A 16,666-nucleotide genomic window follows, 5' to 3' on the forward strand; every position below is an offset into this window, starting at 1 on the left:
CATTCTGTGTACAAGTAAATTTATCCTTCAGAAATCAGTTGTTAAAGGCTGATATTTAACAGTGGTAAACTTTGAAAAGTAAGAAAGACCAAGCATGAGTGACGATACAGTCCATAATCTACACAGTTCATTTTAGGTTTACAGTCATGTTTTGGCAACTAAGATTGGCATTAACTGGAAACTTTCTTTTGTATAAGAAGCTATTAACTTACCACTTCTTCTATCATTTGTGTCTCTGCATCAAGGCTGTACTCTCTTTAATCTCTAGTAGAAATTTACCTGCATGGAATATAAAGACATACAATTATCAATTGCAAATTTATGTTTCTTTGAACTATGGATTACATAAAATGTAGCTGTTTATTTTGTAAGCTTAGACTTAATATAATTACTAATTTTCTAGAACTTAAACAATTTGTCTGGATACTTAGTGGTATAAAGACTTATCACAGAATCTTCTCTTGACGAAAGGGATCTTCACTTTTAAAGAGAGGATTGCTTCTGTAGCCTTTTGAAATAATGCCCTCAAAGAGATTTGTGACATTTAAAATAGCTTAAATAAATACAAGTAAAGTAATCACATGGATTTTATCATCATCTCAGAAAGATTTGCCATGTTGGCTTCTTTCTTAAGTACCTAAACAATTCATTATTTACTTTATCTCCTTTGAGGTATGTTGACATTTGCATTCTAATATTTCCGAAGGTTTCCACGCACACACAGAGGCATTTCTAGATAAAAAATATCTTTTCATAAGTATATCATTATATCATTGAGACTTGCCTCAACACACCTCATTTCATCTACATACCTGTAGGTTGGTATACCAAATAAGTGTTTCTGACCAACTCAAAGGTGATGTATAAATGAGATTTTTGTGATCACAACAAAAGTGTATATGTCATGATGAGCTCACTGCTTAAAGGGATCTTATACTGAATGCGTTGATTAAGAAAAGAACGGCTAAACAAATGGCAACTTTGTTATTAAACACAGGCCATATTTTCATCTATTATTTTTCTGTGATAGGAAACAACTTTCAATAGATAGAATAAAAATAATAATAACTATATTATTAAATAAATAGTTAAATAAACTATTTATTTATTTATTTGCTAAAAGTACCTGCTGCATATTTGGTGGAGTCATTATGGAGATTCTAATGATAATGTGATATGTGGTCATCATTAAGTAGCTTAAGTTACAGTAAGACAAATAACTGTTTGTTACCAAACTTGGGTTCGGGTGCTTACTGCTCGAAAGCCAATACTTAAGAGACGAGTTGTTCGGAAAGGAAAGTTTCCTTTATTCAGGAGGCCAGCAACCTGGGGAGAAGCCTGATTCATGTCTAAGAACCAAGTCTCAAGATTCTGCTTGACCCTGAATGTTTTTAAAGGGAGAAAAAGGAAGTTAATTGCAGTTAATTATTTGGGGAGGAGGTCAGAGTCTTCCTTATCTTCCACTGTGTACAGACTTTCTTCTGATTGGTTGGTGGTGAGGTAACAGGGCGGTTCTCCAGGACTTTTGTGCTCAGCCTGAAGTTGCCATCCTCCACCTGAGTAGGGGCCTTAGTTCCTGCAGAAGAACTCAGAGATATAGTGTTATGTATATTCCTTGAGAAGGAACCAGAACCCTGCTTTACGGCTGCACTATTGTTTCTTGACTTGCTCCTCTTTTGTTTTTGCATTCTTTCCCTTCCTTGATTAGCAACTTTTTGATTCTGTCCTTTGGAACTCAGGGAAGGTCTTAGGAGGCTGAATTAAGCCTATTTCCTACAGAAAAGAAATGGGGGATGCAGAAAGTATTTGTACCCTGGAGGACTCCACAGGGTCCTGCTCGGTTTCATATTCATATAAAAGAATTTAATTTAGTCATTTTAAATAAAGATAAAGATTGGAAGTAGATTATAGAGGAGATTAATTTCAATTGGATACTACATCATAGAAAACAGCCTTGGAAGATGTAATGAAGGGAAGGCCATTTTACAGTAATAAATAATATATACCATTTATTAGTAATAATAATAGATATAGTAATAGATAATAGATACCATTTATTTTACACATTATTTTTAAGTAGTGTGTAATATTATCATGTTTGTGTCTGGCAAAAATTCTACAAATTAAATATTGCTTTTCTCATATTACAGATGAAAAGTCTTATCTTAAAGAGTTAAGGTCCTTGACCAAAGCCCAAATTATCTTGCTGCCAACAAGGTCCGAGACAAAGTTTGAATCCAGGTGTATCTGATTCCAAAGTCTGAATTCTAAATTACTCCTCTATTTTTTACCTCTTCTGAGGAGAGATGATGACTGTCAAAATAATTGGGGAGGTATAGTGAATACCTGAGAAAAGAAGGGGGTGGGGTAGGACAATAGTGATTGAGATGCATGTGACCATGTGCATCTGTGTAGACACATAAATGAAAAAGAACAACTCGGAACAAAGTCCAAACACTTCATCATGTTTCCTATGCCCCTTGGTGATCTGATCCAGGCCCATTTCTCTGACTCCATTTCCTACTGTCCTCTCAGTCATCTATGATGATACTTTCTTTTTTAGAAAGTGAAGCATCTTCCTACCTTTGGCCTATAACATTAACTCTTTTCTCTCCTTTCTTTTGTTGGAGAAGAAGAAATTTTCCTTTACTCTTCTAGGTTCTTCTAGCTGGTCTAAGAATTAAATTGACATGAAACAGATTGACAAGAGAAAATCAAATGTTTAATAAATGTATACATGGGAAAGGCCCAGGAAAACTGAGTAACTAGCAAAATGGCCAAAGCCCTCACCTTAAATACCATCCTCAGCTAAAGACAAGAGGATGTTGAGGGTGGAGTTAGTTATGGGAGGCTACCAGGAAAACCACAGTAAATGAGTGTAAGATTGTGATGCAAATTTAAGTCATTGCCTTCTCCATTGATAAGATTTCTAGATATTTGGTCATCCACCTCATCTTGGTACAGTGAGGAAGACATCCTTACAAATGAAGATTTCTCTTACAAATGTAAATGTTTCTTACAAAAAATAACTCCTTGGTTTTCAGAATTTTTCCCATATCTGCTGTTTCTTAGAAAATAACCAGCCTAAAATAGTTGATATGCCAGAGACATAATTTTGGGTGGCAAAATCTGCTCCCCTACACTTCCAAATCTTAGCTGTTTTCTTCTTATCATTTAAATATGAGCCTCTCAAAGACACATTTTATTTAGAGTTTCTCAATCAAAAGAAGATTTATCCCTCTCATAAAAACACTGTTTCCACCCATTCCTCTAGCTATGATATTCCCATCTTTTCCATAGCATTCAGCCATAGTTTACTGCACCTAGAGACTCAAAGTTAAGGGGGGTGGAGTAAAGATTGCAGAGTAGGAGGATGTGAAGTTTGTGTCTCATCACAGGCCGGGGGTCTGGCCTGAGCCCTTGTGGTGGGAGTGCCAAGTCCAAGCCCCTGGACTAACAGAGAACGTCAGGCCCCAGGGAATATTAACCAGTGTGAGCTCTCCTAGAGGTCCTCATCTCGGCACCAAGACCTAGCTCCACCCAACGGCCTGCAAACTCCAGTGCTGGACACCTCAGGCCAAACAACCAGCAAGACAGGAACACAGCCCTACCCATGAACAAAACTGAGATGACAGAGAAATATGGTACAGATGAAGGAGCAAGGTAAAAACCTATAAGACCAAATAAATGAAGACAAAACAGGCAACCTACCTGAAAAAGAATTCAGAGTAATGACAGTAAAGATGATTCAAAATGTCAGAAATAGAATGGAGGCGTGGATCGAGAAAATACAAGAAATGCTTAACAAGGACATAGAATAACTAAGGAACAAGCAAACAGAGATGAACAACACAAAAACTGAAATGAAAAATACACTAGAAGGAATCAATGGCAGAATAACTGAGGCAGAAGAACGAATAAGTGAGCTGGAAGATAGAATGGTGGAAATAACTGCCAGGAGCAGAATGAAGAAAAAAAAAAGGAAAATAAATGAGGACAGTCTCAGTGACCTCTGGGACAACATTAAATGCACCAACATTCGAATTATAGGGGCCCCAGAAGAACAGAAAGAGAAAGGGTCTGAGAAAATATTTGAAGAGATTATAATCAAAAACTACCCTAACATGGGAAAGGAAATAGCCACCCAGGTCCAAGAAGTGCAGAGAGTCCCATACAGGATAAACCCAAGGAGAAACGTGCTGAGACACATATTAATCAAATTAATAAAAATTAAATTCAAAGAAAAAATATTAAAAGCAGCAAGGGAAAAGCAATAAATAACATACAAGGGAATCCCCATAAGGTTATCAGCTGATTTTCCATAAGAAAGTCTGCATGCCAGAAGAGAGTGGCAGGATATATTTACAGTGATGAAAGGGAAAAACCTACAATCAAGATTACTCTACCCAACAAGGATCTCATTCAGATTTGATGGAGAAATAAAAAGCTTTACAGACAAGCAAAAGGTAAGAGAATTCAGCACCACCAAACCAGCTTTACAACAAATGCTAAAGGAACTTCTCTATGCAGGAACACAAGAGAAGAAAAAGACCTACAAAAACAAGCCCAAAACAATTAAGAAAATGGTAACAGGAACATACATGTCAATAATTACCTTAAGTGTAAATAGATTAAATGCTCCAACCAAAAGACACAGATTGTCTGAATGGGTACAAAAATAAGACCTCTGTATATGCTGTCTACAAGAGACCCATTTCAGACCTAGGGACACATACAGACTGAAACTGAGGAGATGGAAAAACATATTCCATGCAAATGTAAATCAAAAGAAAGCTGGAGTAGTAATTCTCATATCAGACAAAATAGACTTTAAAAACTGTTACAAGAGACAAGGAAGGACACTACATAATGATCAAGGGATGAATGCCAGAAGAAGCTATAACAATTGTAAATACTTAAGCACCCAACACAGGAGCACCTCAGTACATAAGACAAATGCTAACAGCCATAAAAGGGGAAATGGACAGTAACACAGTAATAGTGGGGGACTTTAACACCCACGTATACCAATGGACAGATCATCCACACAGAAAATTAATAAGGAAGCACAAGCTTTAAATGACACATTAGACCAGATAGACTTAATTGAAATTTATTGGACATTCCATCTGAAAGCAGCAGAATACACTTTCTTCTCAAGTGCACATGGAACATTCTTCAGGATAGATCACATCTTGGGTCACAAATCAAGCCTTGGTAAATTTAAGAAAATTGAAATTGTATCAAGCATCTTTTCTGACCACTCCATGAGATTAGAAATCAATTACAGGAATAAGACTAAAAAACAGGAACACATGGAGGCTAAAAAATACACTACTAAATAACCAAGAGATCACTGAAAAACTCAAAGAGGAAATTTAAAAAAATACATAGAAACAAATGACAACAAAAACACAATGACCAAATACCTATGGGATGCAGCAAAAGCAGTTCTAAGAGGGAAGTTTATAGCCATACAATCCTATCTCAAGAAGCAAGAAACATCTCAAATAAACAACCTAATCTTACACCTAAAGCAATTAGAGAAAGAAGAGCAAACAAACTGCAAAGTTAACAGAAGGAAAGAAACCATAAAGATCAGATCAGACATAAATGAAAAAGAAAGGAAGGAAACAATAGCAAAGATCATTAAAACTAAAAGCTGGTTCTTTGAGAAGACAACCAAAATTGATAAACCATTAGCCAGACTCGTCAAGAAAAAAAGGGAGAGCATTCAAATCAATAAAATTAGAAATGAAAAAGGGGAAATTACAACTGACACTGAAGAAATACAAAGGATCATAAGAGACTACTACAAGCAACTATATGCCAATAAAATGGACAACCTGGAAGAAATGGACAAACTCTTGGAAAGGTACAAACTTCCAAGACTGAACCAGGAAGAATTAGAAAATATGAACAGACCAATCACAAGTAATGAAACTGTAATTTAAAAATTTCCAACAAACAAAAGTCCAGGGCCAGATAGATTCACAGGCGAATTCTATCAAACATTTAGAGAAGAGCTAACACCTGTCTTTCTTAAACTCTCCCAAAAAATTGCAGAGGAAGGAACACTCAGAACCTCATTCTATGAGGCCACCATCACCCTGATAGCAAAACCAAACAAAAATATCACAAAAAAAGAAAATTACACACCAATATCACTGATGAGTATAGAGGCAAAAATCCTCAACAAAATATTAGCAAACAGAATCCAACAACCTATTAAAAGGATCATACACCTTGATCAAGTGGGATTTATCCAAGGGATGGAAGAATCCTTCAATATACCTGAATCAATCAATGTGATACACCATATTAACAAATTGAAGAATAAAAACCATATGATCATCTCAATAGATGCAGGAAAAGCTTCTGGCAAAATTCAACATCCATTTATGATAAAAACTCTCCAGAAAGTGGGCATAGAGGGAACCTACCTCAACATAACAAAGGCCATAGACAACAAACCCACAGCAAATATTATTCTCAATGGTGGAAAACTGAAAGCATTTGCTCTAAGATCAGGAATAAGACAAGGATGTTTACTGTCACCACTATTATTCAGCTTAGTTTTGGAATTCCTAGCCACAGCAATCACAGCAGAAAAGAAATAAAAGAAATCCAAATTGGAAAAGAAGAAGTAAAACTGTCATTGTTTGCAGAAGACATGATACTATACGTAGAAAATCCTAAAGATGCTACCAGAAAACTACTGGTGCTAATCAGTGAATGTGGTAAGTTGCAGGATACAAAATTAATGCACAGAAATCTCTTGATTCCTATCAAGGAAAGATCAGAAAGAGAAATTACGGAAACAATCCCATTTACCATTGCAACAAAAAGAGTAAATTACCGAGGAATTAACTTACCGAAGGAGGCAAAAGACCTGTACTCAGAAAACTATAAGATACTGATGAAAGAAATCAAAAGACTACACAAACAGCTGGAGAGACATACCATGTTCTTGGATTGGAAGAATCAATATTGTGAAAATGACTATACTACCCAAAGCAATCTACAGATTCAATACAATACCTATCATATCACCAAGGGCATTTTTCACAGAAGTAGAACAAAAAATTTTACAATTCGTATGGAAACACAAAAGACCCCAAATAGCCAAAGCAATCTTGTGAAAGAAAAACGGAGCTGGAGAAATCAGGCTCCCTGACTTCAGACTATACTACAAAGCTACAGTAATCAAGATAGTATGGTACTGGCACAAAAACAGAAATATAGATCAATGGAACAGGATAGAAAGCCCAGAGATACACCCACACACCTGTGGTCACCTAATCTATGACAAAGGAGGCAAGAATATACAGTGGAGAAAAGACACCACTTCAGTAAGTGGTGCTGGGAAAACTGGACAGCTACATGTAAAAGAATGAAATTAGAACACTCTCTAACACCACACACAAAAATGAACTCCAAATGGATTAAAGACCTAAATGTAAGGCCAGACACTATCAAACTCTTAGAGGAAAACATAGGCAGAACACTCTATGACATAAATCACAGCAAGATCCTTTTTGACCCACTTCCTAGAGAAATGGGAATAAAAACAAAAATAAACAAATGAGACCTAATGAAACTTAAAACCTTTTGCACAGCAAAGGAAACCAGAAACAAGACAAAAAGACAACCCTCAGAATGGGAGAAAATATTTGCAAAAGAAGCAACTTACACAGGATTCATCTCCAAAATATACAAGCAGCTCATGCAGCTCAATATCAAAAAAACAAGCAGCCCAATCCAAAAATGGGCAGAAGGCCTAAATAGACATTTCTCCAAAGAAGATATACAGATTTCCAACAAACACATGAAAGGATGCTCAACATCACCAATCATTAGAGAAATGCAACTCAAAACTACAATGAGATATCACCTCACTCCAGTCAGAATGTCCATCATCAAAAAATCTACAATAAATCCTGGAGAGGGTGTGGAGAAAACAATAAATTCTGGAGAGGGTGTGGAGAAAAGGGAACCCTCTTGCCCTGTTGGTGGGAATGTAAATTGGTACAGCCGCTATGGAGAACAATATGGAGGTTCCTTAAAAAACTAAAAATGGAACTACCATATGACCCAGCAATCGCACTCCTGGGTATATAACCAGAGAAAACCATAACTCCAAATGGTACATGCACTCCAATGTTCATTGCAGCACTATTTACAATAGCCAGGACATGGAAGCAACCTAAATGTGCATCAACAGAAGAATGGATAAAGATGATGTGGTACATATATACACTGGAATAATCCTCAGCCATAAAAAGGAATGAAACTGTGCCATTTTCAGAGACGTGGATGGACCTAGAGTCTGTCATACAGAGTGAAGTAAGTTAAAAAGAGAAAAACAAATATCGTGTATTAACACATATATGTGGAATTTAGAAAACCAGTACAGATGAGCCTATTTGCAAAGCAGAAATGGAGACACAGACATAGAGAACAAACATATGGACACCAAGGGGTTTGGTGGGATGGATCGGGAGATTGGGATTGATGTACATACACTACTATGTATGAAGTAGATGGCTGGTGAGTTCCTACTGTATAGCACAGGGGGAAAAAAAAGAAGGTATGATCTGTTTATAGGACATATATTAAGTTAACCTTAAAAATGCATTCCAGTATGCATCAGGTGCAGACAAATACTGTTTGATTCCACTTATATGAGGTACCTAGAATAGTCAAATTTATAGAGTCAAAAAGTACAGTGGTAGATGCCAAGGGGCGGGGAGGGGGGTAAGGTGGGGACGAGGAATGGGGAGTTAGTGTTAAAAGGGGACAGAATTTCAGTTTGGGAAGGTGAAAAATTCAGGTGATGGATGATGGTGAGAGTTGCACAACAATGTGAAGGTACTTAATGCCACTGAACTGTACAGTTAAATATGGTTAAATAGTAAGTTTTATATTATGTGACTTTCACCACAATAAAAAATTTTTAAAAAAGGAGCTCAAAGTTCATTTCCTTTGTCTTTTTCTTTGATAAACTGTTATATAAACTCAAACTGTAACCACTCCTTTGAATTACTCATTACTTAGTGCTCCTTTGTTTAGTGTGATGCACAGGTTAATAAACTTTTGTTTTTCTCTTATTAATTTGTCATTTATTAATTTACAGAGCCTCAATCAGAACCCACAAAGGGTAGAGGAAAAAGACTGTTTTTACTCCCCTACAGTAATCACCTCAATTTTTTTTTGTTTTTGTTTATTTTGTTTTCATTTTTTGTTTTTGTTTTTTTAATATTTATTTTGGCTGTCCCAGGTCTTAGTTGCAGCACGCAGGATCTTTAGTTGTAGCATGCAAACTCTTAGTTGTAGCATGTGGGATCTAGTTCCCTGACCAGGGGTCGAACCCGGGCCTCCTGCATTGGGAGTGCAGAGTCTTAGCCACTGGACCATGAAGGAAGTCCCACTTTTTTTTTTTAATATTTATTTTAGCAGTAATCATCTCAATTTAAGTACTATTTGAATAAATATATTTGAATAGAGTAGGCTTTGGTTATCTAATGATTTATCTCTCTGTACACACATCTTTCTTTCAGTCTATGACCTGTCTCTTTATCTATCTATACTAAGTAATGAGTGTTTATAATTTCAACATTTATTTAAAGTACATTTTTAAATTATATTTTTGAGGTTAAAAACTTCTGAACATGGGTTATTTCTATAATTATTATTTTTAAATCTTGTGAGTAAAATCCTAATGTTGTAAAACCTTAACTGCCTTCCAGAGAAATATTTAGAAAATACAAAATGACTCTTGACAGAGTCAGGAGTAAGTAATTATTACCTATTAATTTTTTAATGTTAAAATCTAATTCAATATTTCTGTTTATTTTCTTCTTAGTCTTTTCTAATTTATATTTTCATGACTTTCCTCCACATCCAAACTTTCAAATAATCAAATAATATTTGCTATATCACATGCTTTGGAGTCTTTAAATCAGAAAGATCTATAAAAAACCCAGGCTATGCCATTTTCAGACTGTATAACTCAAGAGAAATTTCTTGAGAAATTTCCTCTTTGAATCCTTGTTTTCCTTGTTTGTATAAATGTAAATAGTAAGTAGATTAAAAATATGCTGTAGGATTACATTAAATTGAATGAGTGATAATATGTGAACATGCCTACCTCAGTACTTGAGCATTAGTACACCTACAAATTTTTCATTTTTCTCAGAAAAATAGTCAATATGGCTATAATTTTGGCAGATGTCATAGTCGATCCCACCTCATTATACATAGAGGGGTCCTCTAAATATCTAAACTTTATTTCATAAAGATGTGTACAGATTTGTAAAATCATTTGTCTTTTACTAAAAGAGACTGTGCCATTCTCTATTATTTTCCTCTAAAATACAATTTCCCTATACAAAGTAAAAATATATATTAAAGATAAGGGCTGTAGGAAGTTCATTCAACTGTTGTAAAAATCCATGATTTTTAAAAAATATCCACTAAGGCAACAATATATACTTTAAAATAAGACTAAAGATTCCACTTCTAGGATTCAGTGAACATAATCCACCCTCTCTACCCCACTGAAAGCAGCTATGGAACCTAGAAAAAAATGCATGGGACAGCTATTTATAGACTGTGAAAAGTAAATAATGATAGGAGGATTGAGGAAGAATACCAGTATTCAAAACACTATTGGCCATCAGTGAGTCTGCCATTATTTTTCGCTCTTGTGTCCCCTAGCCTGAATTCAATGCAGCCTGAAATCTGGAAGAGATAATCAATGCAGAGAGAGAGAGCTCTAGGAAAAATCCACTGGTCCAGCTTGAAGAACAAGAAAGAGATGTTCTCATACTCAGAGAAAGTAAGGAACGTCACCATTTTTTTTCTCTTTTTCTTCTTTTTTTCTATTCTTTTGTATCCTGAAACCTAAATGATCTTGTGGAAGCAGTAACAAGTGAGCTACAATATGAGCAAGTGCATAACTCTCTAGAAAGGAAGTCTTCCTCACTGTCCGTGGAGCTGGGGTCCTTAGAGAATGGGGAAAATGCCCATTGACTTTTTTTTCCTTTTCATCTTCCCACGTCTTAGTTGCAAACATGTGTGATGTTGTAGGAAGTATGCAGCATATTGGAGCAAATTGAGACTCAACTTTTGGCCCAAGGATAAGAAGGACCCAGAGGATTGGAATATGCCTGGGCAATGGTGCAGGGGGTTGAACTCAAAAGACTGACCCTTTAAAGTTGTTTATAAACTCTCCTCTGACCTGAACATGCATGCATCTGCCTCTAAACAGCATGCATAGCATTTGAAAACTAACTGCAAGATAGAACATCACTCAAGTTTCAGACTTGGTGGTGAATGTGTGGGACAGATTAGACTAGCACTACAATAATTTGAAAACTAAATTAGTATCACAACTCACAAGATACTGGTTGGAACTTGTGGCCTGAACTCAGCTGGATCAACTGTTTGTAAAAATCTCTTTTTTTATATATATTGTTTTTTGACTGCTTACAAAACAAAAATAGCAACATTCTCTATAGATGTTAAATAAGCCCCAGAGTCTTATAATATCAAAAGTGTAGTACAAAATCCAAATTTACTCAGCATATGTAGAATTGAGAAAAATCTCAACTTGAATGGGGATAGTTACTGACACTGAGATGACATAGATGTTGAAATTATTGGACAACGACTTTGGATTTCTTTAAAATTATAAACTTCTGTTCTGGAAAAAACACTTAAGAATTTAATGACAAGCCCTAGACTGGAAGAAAATGTTTGCAAAACACATATCTGGTGAAGAACTTGTATCCAAAATACACAAAGAACCCTTAAAACTCAACAATAAGAGAAATAAAAAGTGTGGGTAAAAGATATGAACAGATATATCATCAAAAAAGATATACAGATAACAAATAAGCATTTGATTGAATATTCAACATTATATGTCATTAGGGAATTGCAAATTAAAACAACAATAAGATAACCACTGCACATCTATTAGAAGAGTGAAAATCCAGAACACTGACAACACCAAATTCTGGCAAGGTTGTGGAGCAGCAGAAACTCTGATTTATTGCTGGTGAGAATGTGAAATGGTGCAGCCACTTTGGAGCACAGTTTGGCTGCTCTATCAGAACTAAACATACTCTTACCTTATGATCCAGCAGTCACATTCCTTGGTGTGTACACAAATGAGCTGAAAACTTAATATCCATACAAAAACTTCCATATGAATGTGTATAGCAGCTTTATTCATAATTGCTAAAACTTGAAAGCAACCAAAATGTCCTTCAGTTGAGTGAACAGATAAACTGTGGTGCATCCATACAAAGGAATATTATTCAGTGATAAAAATAAATGAATCATTAAGCCACAAAAAGACATGGAAGGACCATAAACGTATATTACTCAGTGGAAGAAACCAAACTTAAAAGGCTACATACTATATGATTCCAACTATATGACATTATGGAAAGGGCAAAACTATGGAGAACATAAAAAGATCAGTGGTTGCCAGCGATTTGGGGGGAGTCAGGGAAGGATGAACACACAGAGCAAAGGGGATTTTTAGGGCAGTTAAAGTGTTCTGTAATGGTGGATTAATGTCATTATGCATTTGTCAAAACCCATAGAATATAAATCACAAAAAGTAAACCTTATATAAACTATGGACTTTAGTTAAAACTAAACTATGCACTTTGGTTATGGATTATATATTAATAATGATAAATATTGACTCAAATTACAACGAAAGCAATCCACTAATGTAAGATATTAATAATAATGGAGATTGAGAGGGAAAGTGTATGTGAAAACTCTCTAAATTTTTCACTCAATTTTTTCTATCAACCTAAAACTGCTGCCAAAAAAAGTTTATTAAATTAAAAAAAAAAACTTAAAATCTATGGATCAAGGAGAATGTTTTAACGGAAATTAAAAATTATTTTTAAGTGAACAAAATTGAAAGTACAAAATATCAAAATTTGCAGCATTCAGACAAAGCAGTATTTAGATATTTCTAAATAACTAGTAGTAAAAATATATTTGGAACTATTGTGATATTATTATAGTAAGTCTTAAAAGTGGATAGTTCAATTGCTTCAGCTATTCTTTTTAAAATTATTCTGAACATTTTGCCTTTTTCATTCAGTTTTAGAATAGTATATATATCTGGAAAAGAAAAAAAATCCTGCTTTGGTTTTGAATGGAATTGTGTTACAGTTCAATTTGGGAGTAATTGACATCTTTACTATACTGAATCATCTAATCCATGTACATGGCATATCTTTTATTTATTTATGTCTTCTTTGATTTTTTTCATTAGCGTTTGTAGTTTTCCCCATAAGGATCCTATACATATTCTCTTGGACTTATCTTTAAGCATGTAGTTTTTGAGCTATTGCAAATATATATATGTACATATATACATGAACTTATATATGTGAATATATAAACTCATACTTATATAGAATTTATATAGTACTTGTTACCTGCTATATAGAAATCATTTACAATGATAAATTATATATAATACATATTATATGTATATATACATATGTACTTATTTTTGGATATATGCAAGCTAACTTTAAAATTGAATGAAAAGGCAAAATAAGATAGTCAAAACCATTTTGAAAAAGAATACACAGAAGGATTCCCACTGCCCAATTTTTAATCCTACTATATACTGCTATTGGTAATGTGTTATTGGCAGAGAGATAGACATATAGATCCGTGGAATAGAAAAGACAGGCCAATAATAGATCCAATCAAATATGAACCATTGATTTTTGACACCCGTGTAAAGATAATTAAGTGGAGAAAAGGTAGTCTTTCAACAAATGGAAAAATTGGACACCTAAATGCAAAAAAATGGATACCAACCTCACACCTTATATAAACATTAATTCTAAAGGATCATAGCTCCGTATGGAAAAATTTAACACATTTAGAAAAAAAATAGGAGAAAATCTTTGTGGCCTAATAAGGTTATTTATGACAAAGGAATTGTAAATGTCAAATGACACCTGTGCCTTTTCAAAGCAGGACTTTTCTAGATAAGTGGTTTTCAACTTGGGCAAATTTGCCCGCATAGGAGACATCTGGCAATCTCTGGAGCCATGTTCATTGGCTATAATCTGAAAGTGTGTGTGTTGTGTTTATGTGTGTAGCCGGGGCTGGGGGTGGTAGTGCTACTGGCATCTACTGGTTAGAGGCCAGGGATACTGGTAAACATCCTACAATGCACCGGACAGCCTCCCTCACAACTATTACACTGTATCTGGTCCAAAATGCCAGTAGTGCTGAGGTTGAGAAACCTTGTTCAGGTGTTTTGTTTTTTTCCTATGTCAGACACTTTAAAAATCATTTTGTATTTATCTAATTATTCAGAAGGTGAAAAAATATCTTTATTGATATTGTTTGATACGATCAACTTAAATAACAAAGATAGCTTTTATACGAATAGGCATTTTCAGCCAGTATTCTGAGAGAAAAAGCATAGGTTACCAAAATCTAAAAAAAAAAAAAAAAAAAATTCTTGCTTCACTGCCAGATATTTTCAAGCAAAACCATTTATTTCACTGGTTATAGGGAAGAAAATGGTGGCTTTCAGGTCAGTTATCACTGCAACATTTAAACAGTTCAGATTTTTTACAGACTTTTATTACTGGAAAAAGCAACAGCCCTATCAAGGGATAACAGAAACTCAAGGAAATCAGGCATCCCTAATGACTCTATTCCGCTTTAGCACAGGTCTCTGGTGATTTCTTTTCAAGGATTCCAGAGCTCAGGCTTTTGATCTTGAGGGGGAAAATCTAAGCATGGGCAGGAAGGCATTCTATTTGCACAGCCTTAGTGCCTGTAGCATTCCCAATTTGGCCAGAGATCTCCCAGCAGGAGAGGTTCTTTCACACAGTGACTATAAATCCACATGTCCAGGGTTGGTTTCATTTGTTTTCTTTGGGAAGTCTCTTGAGGGCTTAAGACAATTAAAGGGCTAATCGGCTATGCTTTGCCTGTAGGGTGTTCAAGTTATTGATAGTTTCTTCATAGCAAAGTCACTGTTAACCACTTTTTCCTTTTCAGTCTCTAGATGTACCCTGTAGCTGGGACAAAGCTGAAAAGCTTTAGTCTCTGAGGGCAACATGCCCTCTTGTTTGGGAATGGGCTTGAGCTAGTTGTGCAGGTATACTGGCACTGAGAACATTAGGTATACACTCTATGGCAGTGATTTTCAACCACGGGTGATTTTGCCCCCTACGGACATTAGTCAATATCTGGAGACATTTTTAGTTGTTATAACTGGGGGTAAAGGTGATACTAGCATTTAGTGGGGCGAGACAAGGCATGCTACTACTAAATATCCTACAATGCATAAGACGGCCCCCCCAAAACAAAGAATTTTCTGGCCTAAAATATCAATATTGCCATAGTTGCAAAATACTGCTCTGTGGGCTCGTTCCTCTTCACAAGCATTGGATATATTTTTCCAATTTATGCATCTTCTAATAGTCAGTTACATGGGGCAAACCTTAGATGAAAGATTTTTAGAGGTGATATCTTTAAGAATACATTTCTTTTGCAGTATCTGTCAAAGCATAACGCCTTCAGAAGTATTTGTAATACTTTCTTAATTGTCTGAACAGGCTTAGTAGGAACCTGTTGCAGACTGGTTGAACTTTCCAAGTCCAATGGTGTTTGTTAACTTGTGTTTAAGATGTATCTTCTATTTTCCAGTTTCAGTGCACAAATGTTTAAAATAAAATATATGCCTCATGGTTACTTGTGATAAAATGCTTGAAATTGAAACATATTAAGTGATTTTTTTGGAATACTTTTATAGTTTTTTTTTAAGTTGTATTTTTCTTTTTAACATCTTTATTGGAGTATAATTGTTTTACAATGGTGTGTTAGTTTCTGCTTTACAACAAAGTGAATCAGCTATACATATACATATATCCCCATATCACCTCCCTCTTACATCTCCCTCGCACTCTCCCTATCCTACCCCTCTAGGTGGTCAAAAAGCACCCAGCTGATCTCCCTGTGCTATGCAGCTGCTTCCCACTAGCTATCTATTTTACATTTGGTAGTGTATGTAAGTCCATGCCACTCTCTCACTTCGTCCCAGCTTACCCTTCCCCCTCCCCCGTCCTCAAGTACATTCTCTACATTTGTGTCTTTATTCCTGTCCTGGCCCTAGGTTCTTCAAAACCATTTATTTATTTATTTATTTTAGATTCCATATATATGTGTTGGCGTACACTATTTGTTCTTCTCTTTCTGACTCACTTCACTCTGTATGACAGACACTAAGTGCATCCACCTCACTTACAAATAACTCAGTTTCGTTTCTTTTTATGGCTGAGTAGTATTCCATTGCATATATGTGCCACATCTTCTTTATCAATTCATCTGTCAATGGACACTTAGGTTGTTTCTATGTCCTGGCTATTGTAAATAGAGCTGCAATGAACATTGTGGTACATGACTCTTTTTGAGTTATGGTTTTCTCAGGGTATATGCCCAGTAGTGGGATTGCTGGGTCATATGGTAGTTCGATTTTTAGTTTTTTAAGGAAACTTAATACTGTCCTCTGTAGTGGCTCTATCAGTTTACATTCCCACCAACAGTGCAAGAGGGTTCCCTTTACTCCACACCCTCTCCAGCATTTATTGTT

General features: G+C 35.4%; 1 long non-coding RNA gene across 1 annotated transcript in view; it reads left to right on the forward strand.

The window, feature by feature from the left end:
• LOC309628616 overlaps window positions 1-16,666 on the forward strand; it is a 142,074-nt gene that overhangs the window by 18,360 nt on the left and 107,048 nt on the right. The window contains exon 2 of the long non-coding RNA XR_014244586.1: window positions 10,720-10,840. This is a non-coding gene — a long non-coding RNA (uncharacterized lncRNA). The remainder of the gene's footprint in view (window positions 1-10,719; window positions 10,841-16,666) is intronic.

Source organism: Balaenoptera borealis (assembly GCF_965194805.1).
Source record: "Balaenoptera borealis genome assembly, chromosome: 4".
Lineage (NCBI taxonomy): Eukaryota > Metazoa > Chordata > Mammalia > Artiodactyla > Balaenopteridae > Balaenoptera > Balaenoptera borealis.